This window comes from Rhodnius prolixus, unplaced genomic scaffold (genome assembly GCF_049639745.1).
Source record: "Rhodnius prolixus isolate KJV_2025 unplaced genomic scaffold, Rpr scaffold_1, whole genome shotgun sequence".
Lineage (NCBI taxonomy): Eukaryota > Metazoa > Arthropoda > Insecta > Hemiptera > Reduviidae > Rhodnius > Rhodnius prolixus.
This window is the reverse complement of record NW_027411581.1, coordinates 33,523,055-33,547,924: the sequence shown is the minus strand read 5'-3', so window position 1 is coordinate 33,547,924 and position 24,870 is coordinate 33,523,055. Positions and strand designations below refer to the sequence as shown.

Sequence of the window (24,870 nt, the reverse complement as noted above, 5' to 3'; positions counted from 1 at the left end):
ACTATTTATGTCTGGAGGCGTAGTGAGTCAGGACTGGCTTTTCAAATGGCGAATCAAAACTAACTAAACTAAGTTACGAAATCAAAATTTATAGTATTTACTCTTAGACAGAAAATCCTACCTCCCAACATCTTGAACCAAACTCCTATACCAACTGTGGACAAAGTACGCTACCTTGGACTGTACCTAGACCTAAACGGTTGACATGGAATCCCCATACTAGACTGAAAAGACAAGAAACTAACCAACGCCACAAACCTCTCGCCAGACTACTTGACAAACGTTCAAAACTTAACCTACATTACAAAAGACTCTTATATCTACTGTTACTGCGACCTATTTGGTATCGAAGGATGGGGATCCACTAAGCGTTCTAACTCACTACGCCTCCAGGCATTACAGTCAAAAATACTTCGAAAACTTCTTAACGCTCCGTTCTATGTATCTAACCTCACTATCCATAATGCCCTCAAAATCCCTTTCATTACAGATCTAACTCTCGTTTCTTCAAATTTCATTCCACTACAGCAGCTCATCCTAAGCCTCTCATAGAACACCTATCTTCCTCCACATTACCAGGTGGATCCAGATTGAAGAGAAGATGGCTTTATGATCTACTCTTATCGTGAGAGCAGTATAGCAAAGCACGTTACTGGAGTGACACCACTGGGTGCCTTCCCCACTCGTGATTTTCACGTATTTTTTTATCAGGTACCACATTTGCTTGTTGCAACAATCGTTGCAGTAGTAAATTCCAATAAAAGATTAAAAAAAATAATTTATTCATTACTAACGAATTTAACAATACATTAAATTTATAATACATTTTGTTTGTTATGATTAATGAAAAAATAAGAACTAATTTTTTTTTATGAGAATGAGCCGGTTATTAAGCGATTGCACATTTTTCCAAGCAGTACCTTAGAAGTGGAAAAGGGGAATTGGAAAACAAGGTGAGTAGGTATGACAGGAAGGCGGTGGCGCAACCTCCGGCCATGCTAGAGCTCTGCCTCTCAATGATCTAACGTGTGAAATTGTTATTATAGTGGAAAGTTTGAAACGGCCAGGTGAACAACAGTCTGTCTTAACAGTTCTTATGCTATATTTTGGCCTATATAGCTAATCTATCCAATCTCATACATGACTCATTCCTTCCATTCAAAATCGTACTCATTTATTTTATTTTATTTTATCTTCTTTAAATTTTATCTCCCTCTGATTTGGCAGTGCACATACTTCCTTTACATATATATATATACATAATACGGTCTATTAGTTGTCACACTTTAATAAAATTTTATATTAGAAACTAGGACATCAAATACAAAAATATACGGAGCAACTTAGATTATGTCTTTCTTGCATATAGATGACAATGGGCCAATTTACAGGATTCTTAGTGCCAAAAGCGTGCATTATTTTAAAATCTAATAAATATATATCGAGTTCTGAAGTTGATCTTTAAAGTGTCCTGTAATATTGTTCCATTTTGCTAGCTCTAGCACTCCGCCACCAATAGAGACCATTACGGTCTTTAAGAGGTTCTGTTTTGATTTTCCACCGGGAGTACGCGTGTTGAGATCCCCTGTGATAAGGGGGCGGCTCCCCCGGACGCCGAATTTCTGGAGGCCCTCAAAAATGCATGTTTTCTTAAAAATAATTATTTATTTAAGTTAATGCTATACTACAGGCATTGATATTATATTATTTTTTTATATAAACTGGTAGCAAGGGGTATTTTGCCGTCCAGTCCTTGGATACAGTTCCGAGAAGTGAGTCTTTACCAAATCCGATGAGAAAGCGCTCTGAGCATAGGATATTTGGTACATTAAAAGAAAGAGCAATCGGTAGGTGATACGACTATATTAGGAGCCTGACATATGAGCACTACTATTAAGCTGGGCAGATTAAGGTGGGCAGGACATGTGTTAGAATTGATAGTTTCGAGATTCGTAAAAAAGTAATGGTGGAAAGGTTAGTCTGCGTAGACAGAGTGAAACCTCCTAGGCTTCGTTGGGCTGCTGGTGTGATAGAGGATGCATCCGGGATTGGAAGTATGCCGCAAAGAATCTAAAGGAGTGGCGGAAGAGCATCGAAGAGGCCAAGGCTCTGTAGCGCCAGTAGTGATGATGATTATTTTGTTATGGCCGCTTGAGGACAAAATGGTGGAAGGAAGCTCCCACGAGGTTCTTTGACCACAGTTTACATTCTGAAATTTCTCAGTTACTTTTGGAGGATCAATTCAATTAAAACAACAGTTAAATAAGAGCCCCTGGTGCAAAATTTCTTCAAACACCGGTATTTTACTTACATACAAAATTAATGTTAATAAAGGTGTACTTTGAAGAGAAGCATTTTCTCCTCAAGAACGCTTTGAGAAAGATTTACCGTCAATAATGTTCCTTATAAAAGTTTTAGTTACTTTAGTTATTGATGCCATGAAATTGTTTAGAGCGATTTTCGATTAAAAAAAAGAAAAAAAATCTGCAAAATCTATTGATTGTTACTCCACATTCTGCCCGCACTGAACCCTAATTTACAGTTTCAAAAACTTAAAATGTCAACTGTTTTATTTAACTATCCTTTTGCATTAATTATTTACTGTGAACGCTGTTTCATAGATCTTCAATTATTAGTAAATTGTAGTCATGGAATTTTCATATAGTTAAATGTATACATTAAGCGCATTGTTTACTTTAGTAGATTCATGAAATGGAAATTAATATGTGCTTACCGGGCTGTTTAACTAGCCTCATTACAGTTGAATTAAATTAATATAGGACTCGGTAATGTGAGATGAAATTGTTGCCAGCCTGCGAATAGTTCTGCATTATTCATCACGGCAATGTACCCACATACTTGCATAACTTCTAAACTTACCTAGAAATCAATGTAATTGTAATATTGTTGAATCTATTTCTGATTAATTATTTTTGCTATAATAATTACCTAGGACAGAAATTATTGTATTGAACGTTATTGTATTGACTTTATTACTGCATTTCTCATTCCTCCAGAGTTGTTGTTTATTTAATATTTATCAATCTAAGCGATTTCTTTTGAAAAATTTGACTGACGTAGAGATCAAAATTATTAATTTGAGTACAAAAATTGCCGATTAAAATTGGAAGGAGGCTTCTGAAAACGTTTAAATATTATTGTTATTTAAGACCATATCTTTTAACCAGTTAAGCGTGTTCGACGTGAATACTCGTTGTGAAAAATTTAAAATTGCCATTAACTATAAAAACTCGAAATTTTAATAAAATACAATTAGAATATTATTTGGTGGGATGTTTCCTTTATCTTACCTATAAAACTGCCAAGTATTTTATACGGAGTGGGTGGAGGGAGTCAGCCAAATGATAAGTGGTTGGTACATGTTTGGTCTCCGCATTAGAGATTGGGAATTACGCACACAAATATAAGCTCTCAACCCTTGTGCAATGCCGTTTTTACCTTAGATAGAGCTTCAGACCTCAGTACGAGCATGATTTCATTTTGCACTGAATTCGGAGCTCTTTTCTTCCTTGTAAAAGTTCTTGCGTCCCTAGTTAACTAGAGCAATGCATACGTGAAGCGGTGCAAGAATTTTGAAATGCACAGAATGCTCTGTAATCTCAAGTCCCAGATATAGCAGGAAAAGTGCTTGCAGTGACTATTATGACATTGTAAACTTTTGGTTGTTTTGCCCTGCGTTCGACGTGTATACACGTCATTGTCTGATTTTAATTCCGCACAATGTGGGGGTTTTTTAAATTAAATTCCACGCTTAACTGTTTAATAATGGTTGAATTCATAACCACACCTTAACAGCCTCTTCTTTTACTTAATACGCCTTCAGGACGTTTCGATTTTTTTGGACGTTTTCACCAGTTTTCTTTTTTTAATATGTTTTATTTCTTTTTACTATTTATTTTATCTTTTGATTCAATAGTTTTTTAAAAAATGTACAATAAGTAATCCTCTTACAGTCATGTATCTAAGTTTGATAGATCACTGTTATCAAAAAGTAAAAGGAAAACAGCTGAAGTTGGTCAATAGAAGATACATCGAAACGTCCTCAAGGCGATGAATAATTAATTAAAAGAAGAGACTATTAGTTGTGAATCCACCCCCATTCTATCAAAGGTATTTAGTTAATTCTACTCGAGCCAAACTGCTTGGCTGTTCTAGCAAGTTCACATTAGCGTTCCATGAGCCTACAGTTGATTTGAGAAAGATGGTATTTAAAAGAAGATTTTTTAGGGTTATGTAATAAATATTATTAGATAAGACAAATTATAATACAAGAAGAAAGAATCTTGAGTGAATGCCAACTACCCCGTGAAATAGCGAACATTGCTCATGTCTTCACTTCCTGTCGCTATCGTCATGTATTACATCCGCATCAATACATTTACTAATTGACATGGTCATGCGATTAGTTAACAATGTGTCAATTAGCTTCCAATATTGTTGTAATTTATGAAATATGATAACCGCTTCCTTATTTAGCTGTCACTTTATTTCTGTTCAAAAAATTTATGTTTCAATGATCGTATTTTGGTTTCCTCTATAAAAAAAAAAAAACTATAAAGTTCTATTTTTGGAAATTGATCCAAGTGTAGCGTTTTGGCTGCTGGGATTTAAGTAATTTTTTTTTTAACTAAAGCTAAATTTAGATTAGTATTGCAGTTTAAGGTCATCATTCTTAACATTGATGTTTTATATAGGTATGTCTGTTCTCTGCAGAGTTGCACTAACTTTTTCTCATTAGAATTATTTCCTTAAATATTTCTTTTTTGACGCTAGTTGTAGGACTTTCCTCTAATTTCAAAAAAGATAAATTGATCTAGTACTAGTAAACTATCGCTATAAGTCAATATGTTACATATTTTAACAACAACTAGGAGATCAAAAGCGGAGCTGCTGAAACCCAAACTAAAAGAGAAACTTTCTGATAAGTCGATACCACTTTCAGAGACACCGGAAACTGCCTATAACTTTTTCTATCCATATTTAATTAAATAAATCCAACTAAAAATTGTTAGTTTTAAAATAAGGACATTGGGACCATTCTTTAACCCTTTTTTACCATGTACTGCCAACAGAAGCATTTCTATTCTCTCTAGTGTATTCCCGTTTTTTTATTATAACTTATATGGCTTTGACAAACATTGGCTGTAACCATCTTCTTTAAGGAAATGAGAATAAACTGTGTTTGAGAGAAAAGCTTGGATAGTTATGGAAGAAGATACAAGAGATAAGGTGCTTTCATACTAAACTGAAACGAACTGAACTGAACCAGAGGTACAGAATGCTAAAGAAACTATTTGACAAACGCTCCAAACTCACTTTACGAAACAAACGACAATTACTCGTGTAGGCCACCCTGCTAGCTCCTATGCAGGACTTGAACTATGGAGGACTGCCAAACGCACAAACCTCAGTTGCATTCAATCCTTACAGTCAAAAATCCTATACACCTTAGTCAATGCTTCCTTTTACATTTCAAACCACGCCATCCACACCAACTTAAACATTCCTTTCGTTTCCGTCAAAGCCAAACTCTGTTACCTGAAATTTCATTCCAAAGTATCCACTCATTCAAACCCACTTATCCAAGCTCTCTGAACCTCAACTCTCCCCAACCTTTCTAGAGGTTTGAGGCGCCGCTGGCCGTGTGTCCATTTGAACGACTGACGTCGGCTATCCAGAGAGTCAGTACTCTCTAACGCCTTAAAAGCCTAATATGGCAGTCATTTCTGGAAATGGCTGCCGTCCAAGAAATCAAGAGAGTGTTTGTGCGCAGGCCCTGTCAACGTACATACTTTATGTACCTTACATCATTTTTTACTTGTTGTTCTAGCTGTGCAGACGTAAAATCAAAAGAAAAATATTTGTACAATGTTGAGTCTCCTAAAAGCATATTAGACATAGAATATCGATTCCAGTGACATTTCATTCATGAAAATCAGTTCAAAAGTTTAATCGAAACTTTTACCAACGGTGTCATTCGCAGAAATGTTCCTTACCCTGAAGTAAGAGCTGAATGGCCTTTAAGTTACCAAGAGGAACCCTATCCTCAATATCCTACCGAATTTAATAAGAATAGAATAGCGCTGAAATTTACTTACAATTTTTATCGTTTAACCCTTATATTCAGCAGCAGATAATTAAGTAAAGTGTGTATGTATTTGCTTGGGATTCATAAATATTTCACAAATGCCCCCAGAACTTGATATCCCTTAACTGGAAGATAGAAGCTGGTTATTCCAATGATGTATCATTTCTTTAGCCCATTGAAATTGCTATGGTCAACCGAGAGTAGTTACAATCGACTGTACAGAAGATAGTGCTAAAGTCGAATCCCAGTTCATTGTTGCAAACCAGTCGTGATTGGCAAGTGACCCTTACTGTTTAGATGTTTGCTCTAAACTTTACGAATTCCTCAAAATTCAGCTAGGCAAAAAATTATTTATTGTAGAACACATTATTATTAACTTATCCCATATAATTAACTTATAAATATTTACTCAAAATATTGACATTTTTTCAAGTGATTTATATATATTTTGGAACTTATTTTGTATGAGAAAATTTGTTTCGGGTAGATACTGTAATGTTAGGCTAAACATTGTTGTCACGTCATTAGTACTCGTGCGATGTACATACATACTTCGCTCTCTTACTGGGAAATACTATTTTTGTAGGGATTTTAAATCATTTATAGAGCCGTTTTTACAAAAATACCTATTTTGTGGTCAGACATTAAGTTCGCTTTAAAAAACTAGGCTTTACATTGGTTATTTAAGTGTTTTAAGTGTATTTTCCAAAGGAGTTGAATTTCTCATTGGCTTCCTGTGCCACATCGGCCATGTTCCATTGGTTATTTGGTTTATTTATTTGGGCCGTCTGTTCTAATAATAGTTCAGCGCGCGTTAGAACGATTCCTTTAATTCGGCGCCATTCTCATATGTTTAACTATTTTAAATAGACAAATTTTACTTGCAAAATAATATATTTTAATTTTATTGAGGTTAGGCGTATAAATCAAATCCATCCATATTTCCTCATGTAATAGTAGTACGAATGGATGTTACACATACATTGAAAGTAGAATAGTTTAATTTATCCTATTGTTCCGCACAGAATCGATTCATTTATTGCGTCAAAAATCAAATACTTTGTTTATAGTATTTCGACTGAGGGGTCTCTAAGCTCTGTGCCATTTGACTTCCATATTCTGTGCCTCTTTTCTCCTACTTCAGGAGATCACATCGAAGCCATCTCATGCTGAATGCCTAATAACTCTTGTTACACTATCCATAACCAGCCGGTGGACTACGAAAAGTAAGTATAAGACAGCTCATCTGGACTCGAAACCGGAACCTTAGGCATGAGTTCAGAACACCACTACTAAGCGATCCTTTCCCCCAATGTTTTGCTTAATAATTTATTTATTTACCCTAAATTTTACATTCTTAATCATTTATTCCAGTTCCAGTAGAACTGGCCATTGCACTACTAACACACACTGTCACTCACTTTAAAAGCAAAATGCTAATATTGAGTCATTGCTGGTAGAGTTGATCTCTAACGGCTTGTTTCTGTAGTACTGTTATAAAAAAAAACACAATTATACTTTTAGATTGTGTAATTCTTTGTATGTCACTTCGCAATGAGAATACTTTATGGATTTTAGTTAATATGTATTTACAGCTTTCAGTTTATGTAATCAATTGTACAAAAATATAAGACAAGGAAAAGTTTGAAAATAATTTTAATAATCCTATTTGTTATAAGAGCAACGCCCAATACTAGGGTCAAAGTTAATTCAAATGACAATTAGCTATTTTTGAAAATTTCTATAAAACTGAACTATTACAAAAACTTCTCATTCGACACCATTTCTGCAAAATAACAAAACAGATTTCTTATTTCGGCAGCATCCAACTAAGTACAGTCGAACCTCTCAATAACGGGCACTGGCGGTGGAAAGCAAAATGGCCGCTGTTTGGAGGTGGCTGTTAGAAGAAGTACTCGTATAGGCAAGTTTCATAATGAAAAAATATGTTTTTTTTTTCCAAACATCTATTTAAAAATTGTTTATTATTGATAGATTTAAAAACGTACATAATTGCATAATTATTTAGCTTAGACGTGATACGCATCAAATTTTTTCTTAATTATCCGATTTGGTTTTTGCAAAATCTTCTTACACATTCATTTTCTCTTCTAGAGTTAACCACTTTCGTTTGAGAGACATATCGGAAAAAATAATATTTTTCGTCCAAAGTAATATTGAAAAATGATTAAAATGGCTCAAGATGTATGAGCTTATACAGGAAACTTTAGGAAAAACCAGAAAAAAAAAAAAACTTGAGAGGGGATAATCCTTTTTATCACCGCGTCAAACGAACTTTTAATAATAAGGTGGTCGTTGGTGGGAGGTGAAACATATAATCCCTTCCCCAAAACCAATGTCCGCTGTCGCTATGTAGAGTGTCCGTTAGACGGAGGTGGTTTTATATAGAAAGTGTATAGGGGTAAAACGGGGAAATCCAAAAACTGCCCGAAAATGGAGGTGGTCGCTAGTGAGAGTGTCCTTTACGGGAGGCTCGACTGTATCTAGGAAAAATAAAAAAATTAATAATTTAATTAATTTAGGCGCTAACGAAGCCTTGCCTATTGCAAATGTTCACAATTTTATGGGATCTATCGAGCCGGAAATTGTCATTTTATTGATGAATTTTAAACTTAATCTAAATTAAGTTTAAGTTTTCAACATTATTTAAGTTTAAACGGTATTTCTTGACACGTGGCCATAAAAGTGCAGAATAGATCGAAATAAATTTTTTTTACAATAAATGTACGCAGCCGGGTTTGATTGGGTTTTTTCCCGGGTTCGAATCCAGTTGCTAGTCATTAGATTTTTCTCTTCCTAGGAGCTTCTTCCGGTGATGGATAGTGTTGTCTGTAACGAGAGAACTCTGTCCAGAGGTGGGCAGCACTCAGAAAAAGTCTATGGGCACCAATAACCTGAGTTGCGCGCACTGTGATATATAGTTAGTAACAATAGAACTGAATAATGATAAAGTTATGTAATTAGTGGCTGAAATTAGGATGTGGTATGTGAATGGAGCATGAGTAAAGGAGCGCTCCGGAGAGATGAAACTAGGCTACATCCATAGCCCATAGTTTGTGCGGAATTAGGTCAGGGTCTACCAGCGTCACTCCCCCCCCGCACTCGTCTGAGCCCCCCCACTCCCTTTCGGCCTTACCAGTCTATCTTCACTATTTCCTTAAACAATTATCACTTTCAGCTGTTCAAAGTTTACCACCCTCAAATCGCTTCAATGTTAACAACTTTCAAAACCTGCGCTCACTTTCTCTTACTGCAATTTTACTATTGTAGATTGTCATATTGCTAGTCATATTTCTTAAGATAAAGTTTATCTGCTGTTATGATGGTATTTTAGAGAAACTCTAAATTAAGCAGATAAGCTGCTTATAGACACCTACATTTGAATTTTTTCAATTCAAACGACAAAAGAAAAATATGGCGTATTTTTAGAATTACAAATTTAAAGAAAATAATTAGATCCGTTTCTGATAAAATCCGGCAATGCTTAATGTGGACTTTAGCCCAATTAAGAAGATGAAAGAACTTATAATTTAATTAAAGTGGGCTTTAAACTATATCCTCCGACTCTTGGGACCCAGAATTCTCAAAAATCAGTTGTCCTGGTAGTTTTTTCAGTTCAATATATACACAGGATGAACCATTTAAAAAGCACCGATCGATAATAACTTTTTAGGAAAGCGAAAGTCCGGAAATACCCATTAAATAAACTATACGTTTTTTTTTGGTCTAATTTTCAAATTTTCTACTCCCGATGCTGAATCTTTATTTTTAGCGGAGGTACGGCCAAAATCCCGATTGGGGTTTCATAAGGACCACTGGTTTTGGCAATGATTATGAAAACTACATAAAAATTGTAAAATATGACGTTGATCCCGTTTCGATATCCCTAATATTTGTCGAGATATTTAAGATCAAAGTTACAATTTTATCTATTCGTGAACGGTTTTCGATATTAATTTTCCACCAGAAATACACGTTTTGGGAGGTCCTCTGACTGCAAAAAATGTTATTTGTGACGCAAAGTAAAAATAATAATAATAATTGAAGATTTTAAAACAATTAGTGTAATGTAATGGTTGTGGGTGAGTCAGAATAAATTTGTTTTATCATCAAATAGAAGCAATCATCAGATCATATTAATGTACCCCGTATGCAAGACTTCTTGACCTATGATTACGGTAAGGATATCTTGCCACGATGTTGGTCTAGTGGTCAAGAGCATGGTTTTGTAAGTGGGAAATCCCCAGTTCGAATCCCTCGTAAGCAGTCATTCATAATACTTTTTGAAAAATAAAATGTAGCACATTAGTATTCCGCCATACTCGCTGGTTTTTTATTTTAATACCTTCTCTAAAGTCGATGAATCCTCAATTTTGGGTTCGAGAAATTTGACGTCCACATATAAGGCTTTTGTAACTTAGTAACACGCTAGCACTGTGGTAGGGATGGAGTAGAGATAGTGTTGAGTCTAATCTTGAAGTTGATATCAGTTGGAACTGATATACATATACAGCGAATGGTTGTATCCGTAATTCTGGATACTATCCGGGACCCTATCTATTTTCACAAATTGAATAATCAGATTAGTTTTGAGATTTCCGGTGCAATATTTTTGGCTGTACTATTGCCTCGAAGAAAGTATTTCTGGGCAAAGCTATGCAGGTGAGGATACCACGAAACAATACTAGGATAGGGAGCTCTCGCATGGAGTTACGAATTTACCGAGAGTTTTGGAGTTCTAAATAGAAAGGGTTTATTTTGTACATTTCATTTATTCGGTAAGTAATTAAATTTACAGTTAAATGTTCAGTTTTTATTATAAATTACAGCTGATATGTTAATGTTGTGACGTAACATTAGTTTCAGCTGATTAGTGAAAATACTGGGCTAGGATGAAGATGCATTATATAGATGACATTATGTATGAAATTATTAACGTTATTAGTTTTTGATACTTTTGAGAAGATAAATTTCTGCCCTGTTTCTATGGACTTTGCGAAAGTGTTTAAATTAGAACGTATTAATTTAGGCATTTTATTTTTATTTTAATTGATTCTTTTTTGACAAAATATAAAGTTTACAATTAAATTTTTAGTAAATTAATTCATAAATTTTTGCTGGTTTATTTAGTATTATAAACCTAAAGCAATATCAGCGGATTAATTGAATTACCTTCAGGGCGGTACTATCAGGTGCAATGTACTGAAACAAGCACCTGATTGGTGATATTTGGTTGGCTGTGAATTTTGTGGATGAAATTATCGCTTTAATGCACACCTTATTTAATGAAATATATAATTAAAATTGTGCAAACTGATTGTCGGTTAAAGTTGAAAATGAAATTATGGTTATTATAGGCCTTACTACCTGTAATATTAAGTCTAAGGGCGTTAATGACCCAGTGGTTTGATGCAGCTTCTTTAAAATAAAAGTTCCGCTAAGCGCCACCAGATATTAAGCCAACTTATTGGATTACCCCAATAGGATGCACTTCGCCACCTATTCGCCACTTACAGTGGGGACTGTACTATAATTAATGGGATGCATCATTGAACAGCATCTTCCACAGCACTTCCTTTGGAGTCCTAGACACGTGTAAAGCTGTTTGCTGCATCCGGAGAATATCGTATTTTGTATATCAATAAGGAGAAAGTTTCTTTCCCCAGAATCTATCACTAACTTAACTGATCCTTATACATAAATGTTTATGTAATATTTTAGTTCGGATGTTTAGTTTACAGTTTTATTCCTTATACATATTCTTTACTGGTCATTCAACCTCCTCGGTGGTGTTATTATTCTGCCAACATATTTACATAACTTGGTCTAATAACGCCTTCATTCCACTTCAAATAATCAATTCCTGTTTCCTCTCCTAAGGCGAAGAATAATAAAATCAACATAAAAGCTGCTACAAAAATTGCATCATTGGTGACAAACTTTAATGAGAGCAAATAGTCTTCTGTTAGTGTTTGCTGGATTAACTCGGATAGCCTGGCTACTCTACGAGCTATTGGTTCTTATCAGGTTAATTCAAGGCTGGTACGGGACTGTCTGGGTGCTCGGGCAGAAATCAGTGACCAAAGTAAGGTTTTTCTGGTATGGGTATCCGGTCATTGAGGTTATAAGGGAAACGAAGCGGCAGATTTGGTTGCCTGTGAAGGCGCTGCAGTAGCCTTCGTTGGCCTGGAGCCCTATTTTGGGGTTCCCAAGTAACTTAAGAGTGCGACCATCAAACTATGGGTTCAAAGTAGGTTTCAAGAGTGGTGGTTGGCCACCACTACATAAAAACAGACAAAAAAGTTCATTTTGAACTACTCGCCAAAGCTGACTGCAGATTTAATCTGTCAAAACCGTGTGGCTGCAAGGATAATTGTAGGCCTATTAACTGGCCACTGCAGGCACAGAAAACACATACATTGCATGGGCCTGGCGGATGATAGCCTTTGTAGGTTCTGTCAGGAAGAGGAGGAAACGGCACTGCACGTGTTGCGTCATTGTGAGGGGCTTGTATGGCTAAGGATGTTACTTCTCGGGGAGGAAAAACCAAGGCCTGTGAGCTTTACCCAGAAGCCGCTCTCCATAATTAAGAGTCAGATTAAACGGACTGGTCTGGAAGGCGAGCTCTAGAGTAGTGGGAGCCACAATAGATCCATCGGGTCGCGGTGGCGCAGGCCTTAAGGCCGCCCTACTAGAATCTAATATAATCTAGATGAATTAAACAGCTACAGGTGTTTACAGCTGACATGATCTCACATTACAGCTGTGCAGGTTCGATATTAAAACAGACATACATTAAGTTTAATGCTGCGCTTCTCCTTAGAGAAAACTGTTTTGACTTTCTAATAATTCTAATTAACAATTCATTGTTGTTTTTTCCTAAACATTGGTAATAAAAGATCCGTTAATTTTAATAAAGTTGTTTGGTTATCAGATATTTCAATTTTCTAGTACTTTTGAAAGTTAATATTAGAAACTTAGCTCTTAATTATGGACACAAGAGTTATTGCCTTGGCTCAAACACTATTTCCTATTAATAAAGAGAAAAAAGAAGAAATTATACATAGAATCTATAAAATTGAAATGACAGGACAAGTTCTGCCTCCAGAGCAATGGCCATCTTCTTGATTCTGAGTAATCTCCTTTTCTATTGTGATTCCTTTTTTGGTGGGAATGAAAGAATCAGTATTTACTTTCTCGGAGGGGAAATTAATGTAGGGTATTCATGTTCTTTACTCTCCTGTAACGTTTCTTCAATATGATAACTTGGTTTTTCTAAATATAAAAAAGATGTAAGAAAGTAAATGATACCAATTTCGAGTATAACACAAATAAAACTTTCAGTTTATGTCCAAACACTTCTTTCAGTTAACCGTTTGACTCCTTCATGACAATACTTTGGGTATTATTGTGATAATAGGAACAGGTTTCTTGGTTACTCCTTTTGGAGACAAATAACTGTAAGTAAAAGCTTACATTTACTTAAAGCGTCGGTAAGCTTACAATTCAATAGAAAATAGTGGAAAAACTCCAAATTCATGTCCAGTTTGGGTATCAGAATGCGACAAGCATTGTTGATAAAAATCGGTAATTAGTGTAAGATTTTTTCTTACACTTAAAATAACAAATCAAATAAAATTTGGTTGTATTAAATGTAAACTTCGCCTGTAATTGTTCACATGCTAGTTCAAACCGAAATTCTTTTAACTCTGTGAAATGTCTACCACCTTATTTAAATATGAATGGTTAACTTAAATTAAATAAATTATTAATGGAAGAAATTTGTAGACAAAATATGTGTGTTTATAAAAATATCTAAAAGAATAAAAATTCCGTAATAGTCAAATATTTCGACCTTTCACCGTGGTCAATTCTATTCAAGGCCAAAATAATTTTCAGACCTGGAGGAGAACAGAAAATTGAATGTATCCGTTGATTAGAGAGTAGATCTCTGCAGGAAGTTTGGCAAGAAAACGAAACAGTTTAATTATAAAAAATAGAAAAGAAAAGGAAGTTTGCTCACCAGTTTTGGTACTAAAACATAGGCGCGGCTTCTATTTGAGGAAGAAGAACCTCAAATCCGATTGATTTTGCCACCTCTATTTGGTTAATTAATCTAAAGAATGATCAATTGCAATATTTGTATTTAAGGAAATTAAATTTGCATTATTCACTGGCAGTTTACAAGATGACATTTACTAAATCTAACCGCTCTTTCGTGCACTTAACCTGATATAAAGTTAACTTTTTTCAGAACAATGGTTCATAGGTTAGTTTAATTATTTAATAATTGTTTAACTTTAAAGTTATTGCAACAATGGAAATTGAAACTAACAAAGTAGAGCCTAAGTAGCTCAATTATACTTTGATAAATTCGTTTATTATGCACTTGATTTGCATCTATTTTTTTTTTTTTTTTCTAAGGTGCGTCAACTTCTGAGATCATTGGCAATTTTTTCAGTTTATTGCCGACCTGCGGACAGTGAAGAAGCTGATGGAAAGGGGAAAATCTGAGGACCAAAAGCTGTATTCGAACCCGGAATGCATCGCGTGGGAATCCGGTACGCTAATCCCTTCCCTTTTATTAAATATTACATTTACATCAGAAACACTTAATTGATTTATTTTTGCTGAAGTCCAACTCGTCTAAATCATTTGGTAGTTAGGCGTAAAGCCATGTCAGGAAAACTAGGGTTGATCTTAATTTAAATAGTATTAAAGAATAGGGAATGGATTAGCTCAGTGTTTAGCAAACACTGGATTCCAACACAGAGATCACGGGTTTGAATCCAGCTCTGGCCCGTAGATTTTCTCTTCCTAGTAGCTTCTTACAGTTCACTATCCGCAGGAAAGCAGTGCACCGAAAAAAGCTCCGGATGCAAATGCCACGAGGAACCAGATTTAAGCAGGATTCGTAGAGACAATGGTCAATTAAACTCCCTAAGGTGCCGTTTCAGTACATATTGTACCTTCATCATATGTATGAGCACTAAAATGTTTTGCCAAATTTCCAAGTGGGGAAATATGCGGCTGTGACCAGTTTTCTGTAATTATTTAATTAATTCTTAATACACTGATGGGCAAAATTAACGCACCGCCCTTATTTTTTTTATTATTTCCAATTTGTGCAAATTTTGGACTTTCAAAATATTGTTGGCTGAAAAAATAAGCCATTTGTAACTACGGTCATCTGAAGAATTTAGGCCTATTCTCACCTCATCTGTAAAGAGAACTCTCTTCCAGTTGTCTTAAGTCCAATTCACATGTTCACGTGCAAACTGAAGCCTGGTCATTTTGTGAACTGTGGTAAGGAGAGGGCCACGAGCAGAATGTCGGGCTCTAAGGTTACTTTCATTAAGTCTTGCTCTAACAGTCCTGCTGGAGATGGAAACATTTCGGACTTGCCTTATGAGACTTTTTATCTCATTTCCCGTTATACTCCTGTTTCGCAAAGCCAGGTGCCGGATGTACCTATCGTCTCTCTCTCTCTCTGCTGTACATCTCTTCTTGAATGACCTCTTGTCTCCCTAAATCGCTTTAGACAATTGATGTACGTCAAAAACAAAAGCGGAAGATAATTTATTTAATTTTAACTAAACAAAAACTGAGTGGTGCGCTAATTTTGTCCACCAGTATATTATCATTGTGTAAGGTAGCCGAGTGGTTAAAGGCGAGAACTGTAAAGCTAATATGCGGTACTGGGGTTCGATTCCTAGTCTTAGGCCTTGGATTTTATTTAATGGTTAATAAAAGAAATTTACGGTAAAGTATGTTTGCTAGTCGCCTCCGTCCACGACACCTAATTGGTAGTAGGACGTAAAGCTGCCTGAAAAAATAGGCAATTACTGTACTTTTATCGTTGTGTTTGTTTTGTTAGCCTAATTCCTTCAAAGAAACTAAGAAGTTTGTATTCTGTCAAATGAATAAATATAATTAAGTAGTTATATTCAATCGAAAAAGTTTGAGATCTAGAGAAACTGAAGATTTGGTTTTACTTTAAAGTTGAAAGTTTCAAAATGCTTGGTGAACATCAGATTGCTTTGGCCGTAAGCAAATTGAATGAAGATCTAACGCCCAAAATACAGTAACCATCCTAGAGGCCAGGACTAACTAAAATTTACAATTTATAATGGAAATAATTATATTTGGGAGAAATCTTGAATTACGTCAGAGATTTAAGCTGAAATAATTACAGATGTTTGTGCGATTTCCAAGTGTTTCGTATAGAATTTAATCGTATTTCTAGTGTGCTACCGTTTTATTGTATTTTTCCAACCTTAGAGTGTTTTTTATTTTTTTTAAATTGTTTCAGATTATTAATAGTAAAAATGTGCAATTAGCTCTTATCTTGGATACAAATCTTTTAAACTAATTTTGTATATGTATTTACTTGCAATTAACCTTCCTAATTGCGTAATCTTTAGAGTAATTATCAGTTTAGAAGGGAATAAAACAAAACCAGCTGATCATGAAGCATAACTCTGATTGGCTACCATAGAAACAGTAATATTTCCCAGCCGGTGGCTGTTCATTGTCTTTACTAGCCCACTAGTTCACTAGTCTTTACGCACGTTTCAAACCAATTTACTAAAGTTCTGCTTATTATATCTGCTTCAGAGTAAGAGGACACCCTGGTTGTTTTGTTTCCACATGATGTTGTTTACCGTCCACAGTGTCCCAGTCAGGTTTGTTGTTTACAGTTTATGCTCTGCCCACTCAACCGTTTCCTAGCCTCTCTTTATCATTGTGACCAAATTTTCATTACTCAATTAGATATTTAGTAATTTTTCTTTTTTTTCTCAAAATATTTAGGTAGGAACTGTTATTTTTGTCCCTTACGAAATAATTTTTAAAAAGTTATAACGTTTTTTTTACTTTTGTTTTTCGCTCTGCATGTAAATACTACGATGGTGCTAAACTGAATAAAGTTTTATTGTTATGATGTGCACGTAAAGAAATATCTTTAAATAGTGTAAGAATCTGTAAGAATGAGTGGACATTTTGGAGCGATGTCTACATTCTGTGGAGAGGATGTTTTCTCTTCTATAAATGGCCCAGAGAAAACTCTTGGGACCGTCTGACTGCCGTCTCCTTACACTATGATCCTGAATGCCTGGACACCCGTTCAATTTTAACAAATTCTCATCATTATATTCACCTACATTATACCCTTTAGATGCCACTATCAGACTCGACGATAAACTTTTGGGACAAAAACAGATCAGTGGGAAATGACACTTTACTGAGCCGTTTTTTTCTCGAACGATTCGTTCGAGTTCCTTTAAACCCTTCCTTTATACTAATTGCGCAAAAGCAGTTCTCTAACTGTGATTTAAGACGTTTTCCCGTGAGAATTCGATTAGAGCAGTTTTGACACTTTAAGGAAATCGTTAGGCTTCCTTTTAATGCGCCATTTCAATTTAATGTCTAGTCACATCGCCTTTTTAGGTATTAATAAAGACTGAATTAAAAAACCAGTAAGCGAAACCATTTAAGCGTGGAATTTAGTTTTTAAAAAACCCCACAGTGTTTGGAATTAAAATCAGACAATGACACGTCGAACGCAGGACAAAACAACCAAAAGTTTACAATGTCGTAATAGTCACTGCAAGCACTTTTTCTGCAATTTCTGGGACTTGAGATTACAGAGCATTCTGTGCATTTCAAAATCTTGCACCGCTTCACGTATGCATTGCCTAGTTAACTAGGCACGCAAGAGTTTTTACAAGGAAGGTGTTCCGGCTGCCCCCTCATCATTAATTGAAATAACTTTTTTAAGTTATTTATTACTTAAAGTTATTTATTACTTAGAACCAATTTTATGCGGTCGAGAAAAAGTATAAGTTCAATGATTTTCACCCTTCTGGGATGTCTGTTCGAATCCAGTTTCTTACCTTGAGATACCTAGAAATCTTTTTCAACTCCAAAGAAAGGATCTTTAACAAAAGAATAGAAGCCGTCAGTTCATCATGAAAGGTGTTGGTGTAGTAACTTCAGATTGCAAAAATTCAAAAATCAAACGTGATTGAACGTATTTGTTTGAATCTACTGAAGAATCATGTTGGTGACAGACTAATGGTGTACCGTCGGATATGTTCATGTTCTCTTTTCACTGTCTGTCACTTACACTCTCCATTGAAGGTACATGTTTCTAGGTACGGAGTAATTGCGGCATAATTCCAATATATTTTCTCTCTCATATTTTGGCAAGCCCGCATAATTAATTTATGTGCCAAATCTGTCAAAATAAAATTTGATAAAGGATTATCTAGTAATGAAATGATTGAAATATTTCAGTACTTTATTATTAAGCGAAGAGTTGTTGTCTTGTGCTCAAAATCCTAGCCATAGCTTTAGGTTCTGGTTTTAAGATACTCCAGTGTATTGAGTTGCGCAACATGGTGGGCTAGGGTTCTCCTGGTGCATCCTAAAACAGTTGTATTTGGCTCTGTAGGCCCTGTGGGCGGCCAAGATCCTTAACTAATAGCTTGTCTATCTCCCGCTCCTGGATAATTCATTATTTCAATAGCTTGATACACCAATTTCCTTTAATCAGAAAATGTCCGTACCTATTATTACCACTGATTGTATTTGGCTTGGAATTATTGGTACTTTAAAAATAAGATAAACCCATAGCTCTTAGTTCTACTATGGTAGAATTCGATTTACTCTGTTTCCCTCTAGTGCAGGTTTATACCCTGCGGCACCGCTATAGTGAAAACAGAGCTCTTTAGGGACGTTCTAGGATGAGAGTTCATAGCATTCAGCAAGGGATAACTACATCCCATAGCCAACTCACTCCTCTTCCCTGTGCTTTCCCAGAATACTCTGAAGAAAGCTGCTCCAAGAGAATTCTCCTACATCTGGTAACTACCGAGGCTCTCCAGTGAGTGTTCGGGCTCTCCGAAATGTTCAACAGATGACTTTCCGAGATGTTTTAAGGGTGGTTCTAAGAAGAGAGGAGAGTCTGTGGGGAGCCATAATCGTGTTAGTGTCCCATCACCTGTAGAGAGCGGAAATGAATGAGAGTAATAAAAAATTAATAATTACAAAATTATCAACAACAGACTCTATTCTAATATGTAAATACAACAAACGAGCTGACTAAAGTAAAGACAAATATTGAGTTTAGTTAAACATGGATGAAGCCATATGATAGTGAGGCATTAAGTTGGTGTTGTGTTGTATCGCGCTGAACTGGTGAATCCATGAGTGTCCCTAAGGTTCGTCTTTTTCTTTTGCAGTCCAAGTCTCGCAAATCTCTTCCTTGAAGGTGGAAGATGACTGTAAACAGCATTCTCATCACTTCTCCCACTCTAGATTCTGGACAGCTGGTCCTTCACACCCGTCACCAAAAAGAGCCCTTCTCCAAATTTCCAAAATTAGTTCCAAATTAAAGGTTAGGAGGTTCTAAGGAATAATTTACCAGTTACTGCCCACGTTTTCTACCTGGAATCGAGGGAGCCACTCCTCTAATTCCCACGGAGGACATATTCTGTCTCAACACGATGCGGAAGATTTCCAGTCTTGGCTGTCGGATAAAGTTAATAAATCTTTCCACACAACATGATGAAACCAGTTTGATAGAACGGAATAATTGCAACTGTGTTTCTGGGACAGATCTGATGATGTTAGCCGGTATAATCAAAGTTCCTTGTTAGTGAGAAAGAGACAGAATGAATGGAGAAAGACAGTCTGAAATAGTCAATATTTATAGAGTGTATTTCGGTGAAACGGTAGGTATTGGCGAGCCGTGACGGCAGAAGTATTGCACTCCTACCTGGATGAAGAAATCTGCTTGTTACTGCCTCGCCGAGACGAATCGTCCTTATCCTGGAAGTGTCCAATTCGGTCACAGTATCTTGGAGCGTGTTGTCAACTCGCCAGTACTCCCACCCGGCGCACATTGTAGAGCTATTCAGCCACTAGTTTGCTAATGCTTTTGCTACAGTTCATGTTTTTACTTCTCAACTTAATTCAATTACATAGGTTTAAAGAGAAACTGTTTATGCTCTATTATTCCCAGTGATTCTTGCTTTGTTTTTATATAGTTTTTTTTAAAGGTAATCTTTAACAAAAATTATTACGGTTTCATTCTGAGATGTCATCGCATCAAAACTGTGACTGACGCAAAAATCTTCACACAGAGCAAATTTTCTTGTACTCTAGATGTAGATTTGTGATTTTGTTGTTTTATAAGTTACCAAAAGCACAATTTAACGTTGAATACTGGAAACAACAGCTAAACTGATCGCGATTCGCGATCTGTGATTTCACCAGAGTTTTATATATTTTCCTCCCTCCTCTAGTTCCTCATTTTGGTCCTGAATTGCGCATTTAATAATTCGGATAAAAATTATTAATCTTTTCTTTAAATCTCATTAACTCAGAAAAACATGTTAGTGACTTCATTAAAAAAGAAGACAATGGGATAAGTTTTGTTTTACATTTTTTGGGAAAAGTATTCGAAATATTTGTTTCAGGCATCCCTTAAAATTTAAAATGCCTACTATATATTTTTTAAAAATTAAAATTACAAGAGCGTTAAAACTAGCCTGTGCTGTTCACCTCCATATTACAGTTTCCAATGTCCCCATTGCTCCTCACGTCCATTGATCTAACGAATGTTGGCAGTATCTTTTCTTAATTCCTGTTAAAATTACCTTCATTGAACCTTCTCCGTTGGTTGTTCTTTACTTCACAGATTTTTTCTCGCATATAGAGACTCGTCGAGATAGATACAACTTTTTCGAATAGTTTAACCTTTAATGCTTGATTTAATTGTACGAAAAAATACTTCATTATTTTTAGGCGCCACGGTAGCCGAGCGGTTAGAGGCGAGACCTGTAAAGCTAATATGTATTGTGGTACTGGGTTCGAATCCCGGTCTTAGGCCTTGTGTTTTATTTAATGGTATTAAATATTTCCTCGACGGATTTTCTACAAATTGGCCTTTTTCCTCACATAATCGCTACTACTGCTGCACAGCAATGAGATGGCTCATTATACTTAATTGACAATTTAGAAGGGAAACATAAACCATCTCTTATCCTTAACTGCCTTAAGTAGCATTTCTCGGAGAAAATACTGCAAAAGTTGTACTTTCAATGCCAAGTTAAAATTGTAATGGTTGGGGCCATTTTTATTTTTCCAGTAGCTTATTAGATAGATCTCATGGTCGTACCGACTCGAATTATCAAATGTGAATTTTTTTGATTTACATTTTTTTTTAACTCAGAGGACTTCAAATTGAATATTTCTGGCGAAAACTCACAATCAAAATCCCTTCCCCGCACCAATCGAGTTTTAGAAAGTAAAACTTCGTTTTTTTTATCTCCGAGATTAGTTTTAATTGCACTAAAATAATTGTGTAATATATTTTTCCTTTAACATTGACTCTTTAGGTTAATTATAATAATTTATAGAGCTCTAAGATAAGGGAATTCAGTGCCGTTAGAGGGTTATAACTGACGTCGGATGCCATATGGTGTAATTGTATAATTTCATGATCAACTCCTGCTTCGAACCAATTAAATTAGGTGACCTGATTTAGCAGCAGTTCAATAGCGGCTAGAAACAAAGTGTACCTTTTCCCACACTAATCGTGCTGAAAATGCAGAAATAAGATGAAAATTCCAAATCGTGCCGAATGACTGATGAAATATACTGATTGACAAAATTAGCGCACCACTCAGTTTTTGTTTAGTTAAAATTAAATAAATTATTTTCCGCTTTTGTTTTTGACGTACATCACTTGTCTAAAGCGATTTAGGGAGACAAGAGGTCATTCAAGAAGAGATGTACAGCAGAGAGAGAGAAGAGAGACGATAGGTACATTCGGCACTTGGCTTTGCGAAACAGGAGTATAACGGGAAATGAGATAAAAAGCCTCATAAGGCAAGTCCGAAATGTTTCTATCTCCAGCAGGACTGTTAGAGCTAGACTTAATGAAAGTAACCTTAGAGCCAGACCTCCTGCTCGTGGCCCTCTCCTTACCACAGTTCACAAAATGACCAGGCTTCAGTTTGCACGTAAACATGTGAATTGGACTTTAGACAACTGGAAGAGAATTCTCTTTACAGATGCGGTGAGAATAGGCCTAAATTCTTCAGATGGCCGTAGTTACAAATGGCTTATTTTTTCAGCCAACAATATTTTGAAAGTCCAAAATTTGCACAAATTGGAAATAATAAAAAAAATAAGGGTGGTGCGTTAATTTTGTCCATCAGTGTAGTTTACCCCAACTATCTCCCATCCCACTTGGCAGTTCCAACTACTATATCTTCAATTTTGAATTTCTTTAAGTTTATTTACCTTATTAGAGCTCGCTCTCAGTTTGTTGTGATAGATAGAGCAGGCTCCTCAATAATATTTACAGCTACCACACAGTTGTTTACGTGTCCATTTACAGTCATAGTTTGTTAAATTGGTAATTATTTGTTACAATGAGTTTATTGACGTATCACAGTATAAGAAAAATGAATATAATTATCTGTTTTTTCGCTTAGTTTCTGTAACTTGTTTTAAAATTATTTTTTACTCAATACAAATTTTCCTTTAAAAAAAACAACGTTAAATTAGATTTAATGGATTCTTTGACTTTTGTTTTCTTTATATTTTCTAGAACAGTATGTTGACCGCGCTATTGTGCAATATTTAAAAAAAATAAAAATTCATATTTCTAAGAATTGGTCGGTTTAAATGTTAATTGCTAAAATTATTTTTCATTTGAACCAAACCATTGTTTTGCTAAAAATTACACGGATTTATTAACTAACAATTAATAAAGAACTATCTAAATCATCCAGCGACAGCGTTGCCAGTGAGAATGAAGGTGCTATTTTAAAAGAAGTTGTTTTTACTACAAAAAGCTTTTGCTAGTGAAGTTTGTCTACAAAAACTTAGGCAAAACTTTAATTCCTTTGGGAAGATAGTTTATACAAAAGGTGATAGATATATGAGATAGCTTTGTGCAAGGTGAGTGCACCGCTTTGGTTAAATGCTATAAAAAAAACGAATAAGAAAACGGCACGCCAGAGGTATTTTCCACCGCTTTAAAAATAATCCAACAGGTTTTGTGTATTTATTACTGAGGAGAAGTGGCTTCACAACTACATTTCAAAAACATTAACAGCGATCTAAAAAATGTGGCCAGTGTATTCTCGGATGCAAAAAGGATTATTTTTATTGATCACAAAAACAATAACTGGCGGTGCCAATATTTTGGACCAACTGGATTAGTAAAATTCGTAAGAAGAGCTCCAGATTGCAACATTTGGGGAAAGAAAAAAAAAATTACGTTGTATCAGGACCTGCCCTCAAGGTTATTTTGGCAATGAGGAAAGTGACGGGATTTCCAGAACAATTACTGAAAAATGCGACATATTTTCTAAAGATCTGGCATCCTTTTATATCCTCCTGTTCTTAAATCTAAATAACATTAGTGGTAGGAAAACGTATTGTGTAAAATGAAGAGCTATTAGCAGCAGAAATGGATATTTTGCCCAAGCTCCAGAATTAGATTTCAGATATGTCTCGTATTCATTAGAATAAAGTAGCATAGAATGATTTGATGAACTAAAAGAACTACGTAGAATAATACAGAAAAATAGTATTTTCCCTAAGTGCAGTAACTTTTTTGAACTACGAAAAGCTCCCATTTTTTTTTTACTGGCATCACTGACTGAACGTTTTTTCTTGGCCTAATATTTATTTATGTAAATAATTCTTAATATAGACAATATCAAAATGTAATATATCTGTGGCTGAAGGCTGGAGTTTCCTCTAACGTCAGAGTTATTCAAGGTCGTTTTGAGATGTTAACTTCCGCTTTCAAAGTTTATATTCCGTCGTCTGCACAGACTACTGTTATTAGCTTCTGAAGATACCGACTTAGTGCTGCACGATTCTTCAAATTAGATCAGAGCCTTGTTAATGCAAATCACAGAAATGTCAGATGAAACCGTCGTAGCTCGCATGTTTATTGCATCCTTGACTGGTTTCGGACCGAAATCGAGATTTCGACTTGACTTCCGTTACCGTCTCGCACTACACTTGTTGACATGCATGTTAAATATTGATGGATATAAGTCCTAAACCGGTCAGGAAGCAATAAACATGCGTGTTACGACAGATAAAATCAAAGTTATTATTCCATCACTCGGACCTAACCACATTTTAGCAGATAAATCCATTTTTATTTATTTGGTTCAAATTTTACAACTTTCGCAATGTTAATGAATGGAAATAGCATGATAATGATTGGCACAAGTATAAGGTGCTCGTATTGGATTCATTAATCTCTTTTCGTTTCATCAAATAAAATCAATCCCTACTCTAAAGTGTGGCGAAGCAGAAAGCCAAAATATCTAAAGCATATTCGCGAAGTTTTGAAGCTTACGAAACAAGTTTAGAGATTGCTAACTCTTTGCAAATTTTAGATTTTGTGATTGCGCTTCAAATATCCATTTTTAGGTCCCCTGAATCTAATGAAAAAAAAAAAAATCGGTTTGACATCAGGGGACGCGATAATAAAGTCTCTGGTCTCTGGTAACATGTGCCATTTCACTGAATCGACTTCTCCCTTTTTTGAGATTTTCTCGAAAACGGCTCCTAGAGTTTTCTGAAAACTAGTCTATAAATTACATAAACATAGTTTTTCAATATTTATTTTAATCATTTTTCTAGAAAAATTTGTAGAAACAGTAGACTTTCTTGTAAGTGTCGTGCACTTGGTATTG

General features: G+C 35.3%; 1 protein-coding gene across 6 annotated transcripts in view; it reads left to right on the top strand.

The window, feature by feature from the left end:
* Eip74EF (Ecdysone-induced protein E74) overlaps nucleotides 1-24,870 on the top strand; it is a 539,076-nt gene that overhangs the window by 285,645 nt on the left and 228,561 nt on the right. The window lies entirely within an intron of this gene.